The following is a 13,464-nucleotide window of genomic DNA, read 5'->3' as shown; positions in this document are numbered from 1 at the left end:
CCGGAGTCGTCTTCACACAAGTCAAACTACGGTCAATTCCTACGACTTAAACCTCCAACTTTGGGACTATGTGTCCCATATCACTCTGAAACTCTCCCGACCCGATGCCAAGCAACCCGGCAAGTTACGTAATCACAATATAACATATACGAAGCATAAATTAGGGGATCGGAGCTAATACACTCAAAACGACCGGTCGAGTCATTATAGTATTTTATTAAATCCAGAACAAAAGAACTTCTATACATAGTTTCAAAGTGTCAATAACATAAGAGAGAGAAAATAACCATTTGAATTCAATTTCATTTCAAGTTTAACAAGTATCTCTTCAACTCTGGACTATAATGAAAGTCATCCACAAGTAATTCCAGCTCGAATATCCATCTATGCACCAAAATAATAGGCCAACCAACTTAGAGCTCAATCTTCTTGCAGCTCTGAATCAACCTTTTAGGAGCTTCACAAGGCTAAACTTAAAGATCTAAAAAGAAGAGCTCCAAAGAATGAACACAACCACTACTAGTTGTCAGCATCATGCCAAGCATGTTTGATGCTCACTGCCAGATACAACCATAGCCCAGACGAAAGCAACATCCATGATTCTTGTTAAAGGTACAGATGCAGTGGATTCTTCTTTAAAATAAGGTAGGCACAGATGTATCTTACTCACATAATGAAAATAAAACCTCTCTAAGTAACTCAGAAGATGGTACTTTAAATTGAGAAAGCTTAACATATGGCTTCTATACATGGAAAATTGTGCCTGAAGAAGAATATAGTTGTAAATTAAGCAATAATATACTTGTAGACCCAAATTTGAAGCCCGACATCAATGCGTTTGTGATATAATGAAAGAACTAGTTCCTCTGAGTCTGACCAATAACAGAAGATCAACATACTGAATGAAATATAAAACATTGTTATTAATTTCTCCGTTTTACACTTCCAAGTCATGTGTGAAGTAGGAAAACAAAAGTTTTGAATACTTGTAGATGCTCCAGTTCTTGAGGTGGTCAGCATTCCTAACATGGGAGCCTTTTGAATATTATACATGGATAGCCTTTCGAATATCAGATGACCACGTCTGAAAGCATAATATACTAGACTTTTCCAGTCCTCCGCAACACAGGCTACAAGATTACGCAGCTGCACCACAACAAAACTTTTTAAGCTAAGTTAGCTATCAAATGTAAAAAGAAAATATTAAAGGGTCTCTAATTTAATTTTTAGGAGACATGTAGACAAAAATCTAGTGCTTCCTTATCTTTTTTGTTTCTGGACAAGTTACACAAGGTTAAGCTTAGAAAATTGTGTATTCCGTAGTTTGAGAGCATCCACTTTGTTAAGATGACAGTGGAAAATGTTCATAGTTTAATATACTCTATACATTTGCATAAAAATAAATTTAACTTGTTAGTAGGAAAAGAACTTTGTTTACAATATATAGAGATCAGATGTTGGAAAGAGTTTACATAAAAGTTTGGAACTTATAGAGTGAGCTCAATTTACGAATCCAGCCACGAGCAATTGGTTTCGAACTTATTGCTTTGGATTGAACCGCACGTGTATACAAACATAAATAAATTAAAGATAGTGTGCATATAGTAGATCAAAGCCACTCCAAATCTAGTAACTTTAAATATCAAATTCATCTCTGTTTAGATATGGGAGCTATATGGGATTAAGTGATTAAGAGTTCAATTCTAGGAATATGGACACTATTTCAGAGTTCAAATAAGGACGACGATGTCAATTTAAAATTAAAAGTGTACACAATATGTATTGTCACCTAAAAAGTAATAGCATACTAAAAGAAACAAATCTTGAATTATTTACTCGGTAAATTATAATCGATATTAAAAAATAAAAATACATAATGTATTAATTGATCATACAAGACTAATAGTAGTAGTAATTCCCAACCGATAATGCCAAGAAGCCATTCTTTCATGTCAATACTGAAAAAGTTATTTTTTAGAGTATATGTACGACGCTAACACAACAGTCGAAAAACTCATTTAAAACAAAAAGAAACTTAGTGCGCGTTTGGACATAAAAATTGTAAAATTAAAACAAAAAAGTGAATTTTTTTCAAAGTGAAAATCTATTTGAAATTTGAGTTGTGTTTGTCATGAATATAATTTTGGGATATTTTTAAAGTTTTGTAAGTGATCTGAGTGAATATTTTAAAAAATAACTTTTTGAAGTTTTTTTAAATTTTCGAAAAATTCCAAAATTCATTTTCAAGTGAAAACTGAAAAATTTTATGGCCAAACGATAATTTCAAAAAAAAATCAAAATTTTTCTAAACAAAAGTGAAAAAATTCTTGTGTCCAAACGGGCTCTTACAGATATAAGCTCTTCAATACATAATCTAGTTGATGAACAAGCATCTATATAGAATTCTTCAAAGTCCACTCTTCTATATTAAAGTCCATATGGAGCAGCTATTCAATTTGAGCAACTCCATTTCTGAGTTGTCTGCGTAAACCAATGGACGAGAAGATTCAGGAAATAGAAGAATGAGAAATGAACTGTTGAAGAGACTATTCAAGATTTTCATACAACACCATAAGATAACCCTAGTCAATTTTATATGTCTTTCTTGGAAATTTCTGCACATTGCTAATGTACGCAGGTTATGCGCATCGTTAATCAGCAGATTGATGAAAAACTAGAATCGACTTAATTGAAAATACAACGACTTATGCCACTGATAAACTGTAATGACCCGACCGGTCGTTTTGAATATTATAACGTTGTTTCCCCATTTACTGTTCAATTTATATTTTACAGTTATTTTATGACTTGTCGGGTTAGTTGATTTGGGTCCGGAAGGAATTCGGAGTGAAATGAGACACTTAATCTCATAATTGAAAATTTTAAGTTAGAAAAGTGACCGGATGTGGGCTTATATGTAAACGACCTCGGATTTGAATTTTGATAATTTCAATAGCTCCGTATGGTATTTTGGACTTAGGAGTGTATCCGAAAAATTATTTGGAGGTTCGTAGTGAATTAAGCTTGAAATGCCGAAAGTTGAATTTTTGGGAAGTTTGACCGGGGGTTGACTTTTTGATATCGAAGTCGGAATTCGATTCTGAAAATTTGAATAGGTTTGTTATTTCATTTATGACTTGTGTGCAAAATTTGAAGTCATTCTGAATTGATTTGATGTGTTTCGGCACAAGATATAGAATTTGAAAGTTCAAAATTCATAGATTTTGATTTGAGGTGCGGTTCGTCGTTTTGATGTTGTCTAATGTGATTTAAGAATTTGACTAAGTTCGTATGATATTTTAGAGCTTGATGGTATATTTGGTTGAGGTCCCGGGGGGCCTCGGGTGACTTCGGATGCCTAATGGATCGAATTTGGATTTGGAGGAGCTCAAGGAACTAGGCATCTGGTATGATCGCACTTGCGCGAAAAAGGGCCGCAGGTGCAAGCTCGCGGATGCGAGGAATTAGTCGCGGAAGCGGAAAATGCATGGGCTGGCCAAGCACCGCGGGCGTGAAAATTTTTGCCGCGGGTGCAAAGAATTTTACCGCGGGTGCGAAGCCACAGATGTGAAGAAATCACTGCGGGTGCGAAAACCCCTGTACAGTACAAAAACAGAGGGGTTACGAGCTTTTGCTATTCTTGGGCATTTCAAGCTCAGGTTGGGCGATTTTTGAGTGAGGTTTTCACGGAGAAACTTGAGGTAAGTCCCTTGTGATCATTTGTACTCCGTAATATTGAATTATCATCGAATAATCCGACTAGATTACATGTTTTTGAGGTGTAAATCGGGGATTTGAACTTAGGGATTTGAAAAATAGATTTGAAGATTTGGAGGTCGAGTTGAGGTCGGATTTTGGTAAAATTGGTATGGGTAGACTCGTGGTGGAATGAGCTTTCGAATTTTATAACTTTTGTCGGGTTCCGAGACGTGGGCCCCGCAACGATATTTGGAGTGTAATTTTGGATTTTTGTGAAAAACTTGCATTTGCTTATGGAATTAATTTCAATAAATTTTATTGACTGAATCAAATTATTTGTGACTAGATTCGAGGCGTTTGGAGGCCAATTCACAAGGAAAAGACATTGTAGAGTAAATAATTTCACGGTTTGAGGTAAGTAACACTTTTAAATCTGGTTCTGAGGGTATAAAACCCCGAAATTTGGTATCATCTGATTACTTTGGAGGTGACGCACATGCTAGGTGACGGGTGTGTGGGCGTACATCGAGGGGATTGTGAATTGATCCGTCCCGTGAGACTGTAAAGTTGAATAACTTGTTGTTAGCTATGTGCTCTCTATGTGTTGTGGAAATTTGACTAGAAACCATATTTAGGTTATATGTTGGTACTGTTGGGAAACACAGAGGTCGTGTAGATGTTGAACTATTTGCTTAATTATTGTTTGTACTCAATTACAGTTTACTTGATTATTTTATCTCAGTCTCTATTGTTCATTATTGATACATCATATCATTGTTATTTGGGCTGATTTTCATGATTTTTGAGAGCCCGAGACACTAGAGAGATTTATGACTGAACAAGGCCAAGGACCTGATTGTGCGATATATTACTATAGCACGTGAGTTGGCCGTGCAACACGTGAGTTGGCCGTGTGGATCCATATATTATACTATAACATGTGAGTTGTCCGTGCGGATCCTTATATTATACTATAGCATGTGAGTTGGCCGTGCGGATCCATATATTATTCTATTGCACGTGAGTTGGCCGTGCAGCATGTGAGTTGGTCGTGCGGTTCCAGATATTTATATTATGGCACGTGAGTTGTCCGTGCAGCACGTGAGTTGTCCGTGCAGATTATAGCGCTTGTGTTGTAAGAGCCTCTCCGGAGTCTATACATCCCAGTGAGGGCGGATACCCATTGAGTGTGAGTGCTGAGGGTTGGGGGCCCAGTGAGTGTTGAGGGATGGGAGCCCAGTGAGTGATTGTTGTCCTGAAAGGTTGTACTTGTTTTTCATTTGTTGATGCACTTAGTTGCTATCTGTTATTGTTATGAAATCTATGAAAGATTTTATATCCGGATTACATGAACTTGAACTGTATAAAATTGATTTGACTTAAACTGCTGGATTTGAAAGCATGTCTATTCTTTTCTGGAATTACTGAAAGTGAACTATAACTGTGTAGCTCGTCATTATCTTCAGTTCCCTAGTTATTATTGTTACTTGCTGAGTTGGTTGTACTCATACTACACCCTACATTTCGTGTACAGATCCAGGTATTTTCGGACACAGCGGGTGCTAATTCTCTCGCACAGTTGGTTTTCTCGAGATTCTGAGGTAGCTGCCGTGTTTCGCACACCTTGCATCTCCTTCCCTATACCCTCATTTACTGTATTTGGTCTCAGACTATTATAGACCGTATTTTCCAGAATTGTATTCATATTAGATGCTCATGTACTCGGTGACACCGGATTTTGGGAGTATTTAGATTTGTACTTGTGAGATTTTCTTCCGCTAAAACAAATATTAGATATTATGTTTCAAACTTAAGATATGGGAGTTTATTGAGATTGTCGGCTTGCCTAGTATTGAGATAGGCGTCATCACGACAAGTGAGATTTTGGGTCGTGACAAGTTGGTATCAGAGCTCTAGGTAACATAGGTCTCACGAGTCATGAGCAAGTTTAGTAGAGTCTTACAGATCGGTACAGAGACGTCTGTACTTATCTTCGAGAGGTTGCCGAACCCTTAGGAAAAATTTCACTTTCTTGTATTCTATCGTGCAGAATTGATTTAGCTTGAAACATAACTCTTTGAATTCCCTCCACGCATTCGTATGCGCAAATGATCGCTCGGTATCGGTTGTATCGCCAGCTTGTGATTCTACGAACGATGTTTGAGATGTATATTCTGTGTTTTGGTGATGGGCTAGTCTGGAGGACTTGAGGCCAGGTTTAGACCGCAGTTTAGGCTCGGTAGCTTCAGTTGTAACTTGTACATTTGGACTCATATGTTCGATAATGTCCCTACGAGTGGAATTTATGGCTCGATGAGCAGTTGAATGGCTTTGTGATGAGTATGATGTAACTGCGGGATGTGTTAAGACAATTTGAATGTGACAAAAAGTGTTTCCTTGAAATATAAAGGAAGGCCATTGGGTGCTTTATTTTCATTTTGACGTGTTCAGATGGGTTGAATGAGATGAATAAAATTTGCTTATGACTCAAGAGTTTGCTATTGGGTACTTGATTTCTGTCTTGACTCAACCTATGGTCTCGAGTTGTGAATGTATTGAAGGATCTTTCACGTTGTTAAATTGTGGGACAAATTAAATTCTCATGTCTTGTCAATGAGTTTGGACTCAAGAAGAGTAAGTGATTGTGTAGTAATTGTGGTTGCGAATGGGCATTTCTAATATTGATGGCTCGAGAAAGATGATCTTCGAAGAGGCTTAGAGTCGGTAACATTTATTGGTTCAGGTGCGACATAGATGCATTTTGATTTGATGCAATAGCTGGATAATAAATTATGAGGAAAGACACGACGAGAAGTGTTTTGCGGTGGTTGAAGTACTAGCAGGTCAAGTAGGAGAAGTAGAGGTTAAGAAGTTTCTTAAAGGAGATGATTTAACCGAAGTAACAGTGGCAGATTAGCATATGGATTTTGTGGTGGGGTAGTCGCACGCCTTGAGAAAGTGTAGAACGGTTTGGAATCGTGATAGAATGTGATTTGGCCTACAGACTTTATTTGGAGTGATGGTTACTGTACGAAGAAAGATTGAATATGGCAGAAAGGAGTTTGTTTGAAATAAAAAGGGATGTGAAGATCTGATTATCGTTTCAGGCGCAATATGAATTGAGATCGGAAGGTGTTGTTGAACTTTCAGTTGATGTCAATAGGGAAAGTGCAGACTTAGACAAATGGTGGGAGAGCATGAGCTCAGGAGAATTTACTGATTACGTAGTCGTTGCACCCAATGTAGCATCATTGAAAGATGTCGGTAAGGAATTCCACAGGTGGGTTATCTCATGTGAGTAGTTAGCGGTGGCGTGATGTTGATGAAACTTCTGCGAGAAATATTAGTTGCTACCTGGTAAGAGGTTGAGTGTGTGACTGTGGTTGGTGATACAGAATGTTCATGAAAAACTTAACAAAAGACTTCAAAAAGTCTGGCGGGTTAACGGTGCGAAATCTTGGTAATTGAGAAAGGGAAATCCTTGCGGGTTCTAATTTTATATAATTGCAGCTTAAGGCTAAGTATGGGAGCGTACTATTGACAATTTGATTTTATGGTTATGTGTTACATTTTAATTTTGGTCGGAGACATACTTGTGGATCAGTTATGACTTGTAGAGATGGAGATCGAGGATGCCCCGAGTAAGGAAATTCTTGAATACGAGTTATATGGCACTTTATAGAAATATGAAAATTATAGGATGATTAAGTTTTTATTTCGAAGGATGTAGTGCACACGAAGTATGAATTTGATTGGTCGTGTTAAGGCCAGGTTACTTATTTGAATGTTGACTGTGCTAAAGGAGCACATGTCTTTCGGTCCATTTGGGGCGGAGTAAATTAGATTTGAACAGAGTGGATGACTATCGAGAGGGTTCTAATCGGTTCAAAATGTATATGTGAAAATTGAAAATTTTTCGAATTTGTATATCACTATAATCAGTTACCTATATTGGATGGTATCGGGACGTGTAGTTATTCTGTTTGACTATGGATTCTACATTTCAGTATAAGAAAGGAAAGGGGAATAATTTTAAATTCGCATAAGGTACTTTCAGAGTGAGTTTTACGGTTGGGGTATTTATGAAGGTGCTTAAGAAGAATACAACGGCTAATGGGCCTTAGGGCGATGTAGTTTTATGTTAGGATGTCTTGTAGTGAGATTTGGGTAAGGATAGTAGTGTTTTGACAAGGAGAAATGCCAACTTTAGGGTAATTTCTGAGAAGGGTGCGCATTTCATAAGGCGCGTTGTATTTTTGACTTACGGATGTTTATCGGTATTGCAGTACTCACCTGGATTATAGACTGCTGATATTCAAACTATTGCTATGTGGCATGGAAGAATCATGAAAGTATTCCTTATGGGAAGATCGTGAGTGGAAGATGTGTTAGTCATTCTAGTGTTGGAGTTGGGATCAGTTACGGTGATTCATGTGTTTGATGAATTTGGAGACTGGGAGTTCTCGAAAGTATATTATTTCGGGTTGCGGCCTGTTGAGGTGGGTATTTTATTTTAACTCAGTGGAGGCACTAGTTGCGTTAATTATTTATGATAGCTACGCACTATAAGTGTGCATATATGTGAGGTTTGAGCCAATGTGCGGGCATCGGGGCAAGTATTTATACTCGAAAGAATGCTTAGGCTATGATATGCCTAGAGTTGACTGTTAAGCGTAAAGTTATAATGTTTCTCGCATTCTTCCCTTTGTTGAGAACTATCTGGGCTATACTTGAGATTATAAAGAAGATAATTCCCTAAATAAATAGGGCAGTTACTAATTCTGCGTAACATTTGCCGATTTGAAGTGTGATAGCATACTTTACACATGCTTGCACTATGGTGTGCTATTTATACCAGTCCAGGAGCATGAGAATATTATTTAATTATCATATACAAGTGTACTTGTTTAATTACTCTTGTATGATATGCTGGGACTGCAGGCCTATGACCATGCCAGGAAGTTCATATTACTGGCACGTGAGTTGTTTGTGCCGTGTGTGGGAATTTTATTTCTTTGATAATTTATCGGATTTCATTGCTTTCCTTCTTCTATGATAAAAATTACATGAGCAGCGTATTTGAGGAATTGTGTACATGCGCCTACGGTTATCCTCTTCATGAAATTTGAGGAGTTGGTTGTAACATTGTGGTTGTGGTGGTGTTTGTTGAACCTGCAATATGGTTCTCTTCCTTGAGACATCTCCCAAATTTGGGTACACGGATTGCGCAGTGGTGGCTGGAGTTATATTGATGTGGCATGTCTGTGGGATAGTTATGTTTAATAAAAATAAAGTCATTGGACCTAGAATGGGTACTATCATATTTGATTACAGTATATTCGGAAGGATAATATTGAAAGTCGGCTTAGGAATTTGCAATGGTTCTTGTCGAAGGAGAGGGAGCTCCACAACTGGTAGATCTGATGAATGGTTACGAGTTTCTACGTGTTTCTTTTATTATCAACAGTGTACAAAAGTGTTGGGATGAGTTTTTGTTCGATATGGGGTTTAATGCTAGTCCTTGGTTGGTTTGGAATAGTTACTGTGATCAGGAATGGTGCTACGAGCGGGCGGGTTGTGTAATATGCTGGGTGATTATATCTATGATTATAGTTATGGCTCGCTGCAGCTTGTTCAGACTCATACAGTGTGTAAATATAAGATTCGTCTCTTGAAAAGAAATTCTGAAGGTTGGGTTTTTGGGCTAAGGCTAAATTAAGGATTTCTAGTTGAATTGTGTTGTCAGGCCTATGTGAAATAGGGTGACGTGGGATCACCCCCGGGTACGCGCGTGGTAAGATGGAATAGTGATTTGATGGCTTGGAACCACTCTTGGCACGTTCGAGGACGAATGTATATATTTAAGTGGGGGAGAATGTAACGACTCAGCCGGTCGTTTTGAGTAATATAATCCCGTTCCCCCATTTACTGCTCAATTTATGTTTTACAGTTGTTTTATGACTTGCTGGGGTAGTTGGTTCGGGTCCGGAAGGAATTCTGTGTGAAATGAGACACTTAGTCTCAAAATTAAAAAAATTAAGTTAGAAAAGTGACCGGATGTGGATTTATGTTTAGACGACCTCGTATTTAAATTTTGATAATTTTAATAGCTCCGTATGATGATTTTGGACTTACGAGTGTGTCCGGAAAATTATTTTGAGGTCCGTAGTGGAATTAAGCTTGAAATGCCGAAATTTGAATTTTTGGAAAGTTTGACCGGGGGGTTGACTTTTTGATATCGAGGTCGAAATCCGATTCTGGAAATTTGAATAGGTCCGTTATGTCATTTATGACTTGTGTGCAAAATTTGAAGTCATTCCGAATTAATTTGATGTGATTCGGCACAAGATATAGAATTTGAAAGTTCAAAGTTCATAGATTTTGATTTGAGGTGCGATTCATCGTTTTGATGTTCTCTGATTTGATTTAGGAATTTGACTAAGTTCGTATGATATTTTAGGACTTGATGGTATATTTGGTTGAGGTCCCGGGGGGCCTCGGGTGAGTTCGGATGCCTAATGGATCGAATTTGGATTTGGAGAAGGAGCTGAAGTAGCTGGGCATCTGGTATGATCGCACCTGCGCGAAAAAGGGCCGCACGTGCGAGCTCACGGATGCGACAAATTAGTCGCGGAAGCGGAAAATACATGGGCTGGCTAGGCACCGCGGGGGCCATAAATTTTGCCGCTGGTGCAAAGCCGCAGATGCGAAGAAATCACCGCGGGTGCGAAAACCCCTGGGCAGTAAACAAATAGAGAGGTTCCGAGCTTTTTCCATTCTTGGGCATTTCAAGCTCGGGTTGGGCAATATTTGAGCGAGATTTTCACGGGAAAACTTGACGTAAGTCCCTTGTAATCATTTGTACTCCATAATATTGAATTATCATCGAATAATCTGACTAGATTACATATTTTTGAGGTGTAAATCGGTAATTTGAACTTAGGGATTTGAAAAATAGATTTGAAGATTTGGAGGTCGAGTTGAGGTCTGATGTTGGTAAGATTGGTATGGGTTGGCTCGTGGTGGAATGAGCTTTCGGATTTTGTAACTTTTGTCGTGTTCCGATACGTGGGCCCCATAACGATATTTGGAGTGTAATTTCGGATTTTTGTGGAAAACTTGCATTTGCTTATGGAATTAATTCCAATAAATTTTATTGACTGAATCAAATTATTTGTGGCTAGATTCGAGGCGTTTGGAGGCCAATTCACGAGGAAAAGACAATGCAGAGTAAATAATTTCACGGTTTGAGGTAAGTAATAGTTTTAAATCTAGTCCTAAGGGTATGAAACTCCGAAATTTGATATCATGTGATTACTTTGGAGGTGACACACATGCTAGGTAACGGGCGTGTGGGCGTGCACCGAGGGGATTGTGAATTGATCCGCCCTGTGAGACTGTAAAGTTGAATAACTTGTTGTTAGCTATGTGCTCTCTATGTGTTGTGGATATTTGACTAGAAACCATGTTTAGGCTATATGTTGATACTGCTGGGACCCATAGAGGTCGTGTTGATGTTGAACTATTTGCTTAATTATTGTTTGTACTCAGTCACAGTTTACTTGATTATTTTATCTCAGTCTTTATTGTTCATTATTAATGCATCATATCATTGTTGTTTGGGCTGATTTTCATGATTTCTGAAAGCTCGAGAGACTGGAGAGATTTATGACTGAGTTGGCCATGCAGTACGTGAATTGATTGTGCGGATCCATATATTATACTATAGCACGTGAGTTGGTCGTGCAGCACGTGAGTTATCTGTGCGGATCCTTATATTATACTATAGCACGTGAGTTGGCCGTGCGGATCCATATATTATACTATAGCACGTGAGTTGGCCGTGCGGTTCCAGATATTTATATTATGGCACGTGAGTTGTTCGTGTAGCATGTGAGTTGTCCATGCAGATTATAGCGTTTGGGTTGTAGGGGCCCCTCCGGAGTCTGTACACCCCCAGTGAGCGCGGGTACCCATTGAGTGTGAGTGCTGAGGGTTGGGAGCACAGTGAGTGCTAAGGGCTGGGAGCCCAGTGAGTGATTGTTGTCGTGAAAGGCTGTACTTGTTTTTCATTTGTTGATGCACTTAGTTGCTATCTGTTATTGTTGTGAAATCTCTGAAAGATTTTATATCCGGATTACGTGAACTTGAACTGTATAAAATTTATTTGACTTAAACTATTGGAATTGAAAGCATGTCTATTCTTTGCTGAAATTACTGAAAGTGAACTATAACTGTGTAGCTCGTCATTATCTTCAGTTCCTTAGTTATTATTGTTACTTGCTGAGTTGGTTATACTCATACTACACCCTGCACTTCGTATGCAGAATCAGGTATTTTCAGACATAGCGGGTGCTAATTCTCTCGCACGGTTGGTATTCTGAAGATTCTGAGGTAGTTGTCGTGTTTCGCAGACCTTGCATCTCCTTCCCTATCCCCTCATTTACTGTATTTGGTCTTAGACTATTATAGACCGTATTTTCCAGACTTGTATTCATATTAGATGCTCATGTACTCGGTGGCACCGGGTTTTGGGAGTATTTATATTTGTACTTGTGAGTTTTTCTTCCGCTAATTTTTTTTTAGATATTATGTTTCAAACTTAAGATATTGGAGTTTATTGAGATTGTCGGCTTGCCTAGTATTGAGATAGGCGCCATCACGACAAGTGAGATTTTGGGTCGTGACATAAACAAAAATCACAAAGATTTTGAATGACATGCCTTTTATTTTGTTAGAAATTATAAAATATAGCATCCAAGGGTGCGACGTGAGGGTTATGAAATCAAATTTATATACATCGGTAAAAGTTTAAAAACTCACAGCATCAAAAAGCATTTCCAACAACAAGAAGATAGAATACCCAGTATTTCGAAATAGATGCAACAAATAAATTTGAATTTCAGCAATTATAAATGATAATGGAGTTTTCTCCAATGCGCAACAAGTAATATATATATATATATATACACACACATACATACATAGATAGGATATAGTGTCAATATATATATACTAAGTGTATATATATATATATATATATACATAGATAGGATATAGTGTCCATATATATATATATATATATATATATATATATATATGTACATAATTGTGATGACCCAAAACATCATCTTTAAATTTAACAAGTAATTTTGTGTTCTAATAGCTCGAAAAGCACCATTTATCATTCCTCGACTTGTGTGCGCAGTCCGTTCAATTTTCCGAAAAGTATTTATGTGAAAAATGGATTAAAATGTGAAATAGAGCTTTAAAAACTCAATTGAGTTGACTTTAGTCAATATTTTGAGCAAACAGACCCGGATCAGTATTTTGACAATTTCGGTAGGTCCGTATCGTGATTTGGAACTTAGGCGTATGCCCGGAATCGAATTCCGAGGTCCCTAGCTTGAGATATGGAATTTTGATGAAACATTAAAAGCTTAATAATTTTTAAGAAATTACTGCTATTGGATTTATTGACCTTGGGTCCGTATTTTAGTTTCGTAGCCCAGTATAGATCCACTATAATATTTATGACTTGTCTGCCAAATTTGGTGAGAATCAGAGTTGATTTGACGTGATTCGGACGTCCGGTTGTAAAAATATAAGATTTAAAGTTTTCTTGAAAATTTCCTTTGAATTGGTGTCCGATTCATAGTTCTAGGTGTTATTTTGGCGATTTGATCGCGCGAGCAAGTTCGTTTGATATTTCAAGACTTGTGTGCATGTTTGGTTTGGAACCCAGAGGACTCGAAAGAGTTTTGG

The sequence above is a fragment of the Nicotiana tomentosiformis genome, chromosome 11 (assembly GCF_000390325.3).
Source record: "Nicotiana tomentosiformis chromosome 11, ASM39032v3, whole genome shotgun sequence".
Taxonomy (NCBI): domain Eukaryota; kingdom Viridiplantae; phylum Streptophyta; class Magnoliopsida; order Solanales; family Solanaceae; genus Nicotiana; species Nicotiana tomentosiformis.
Note: the sequence above shows the minus strand (reverse complement) of the source record.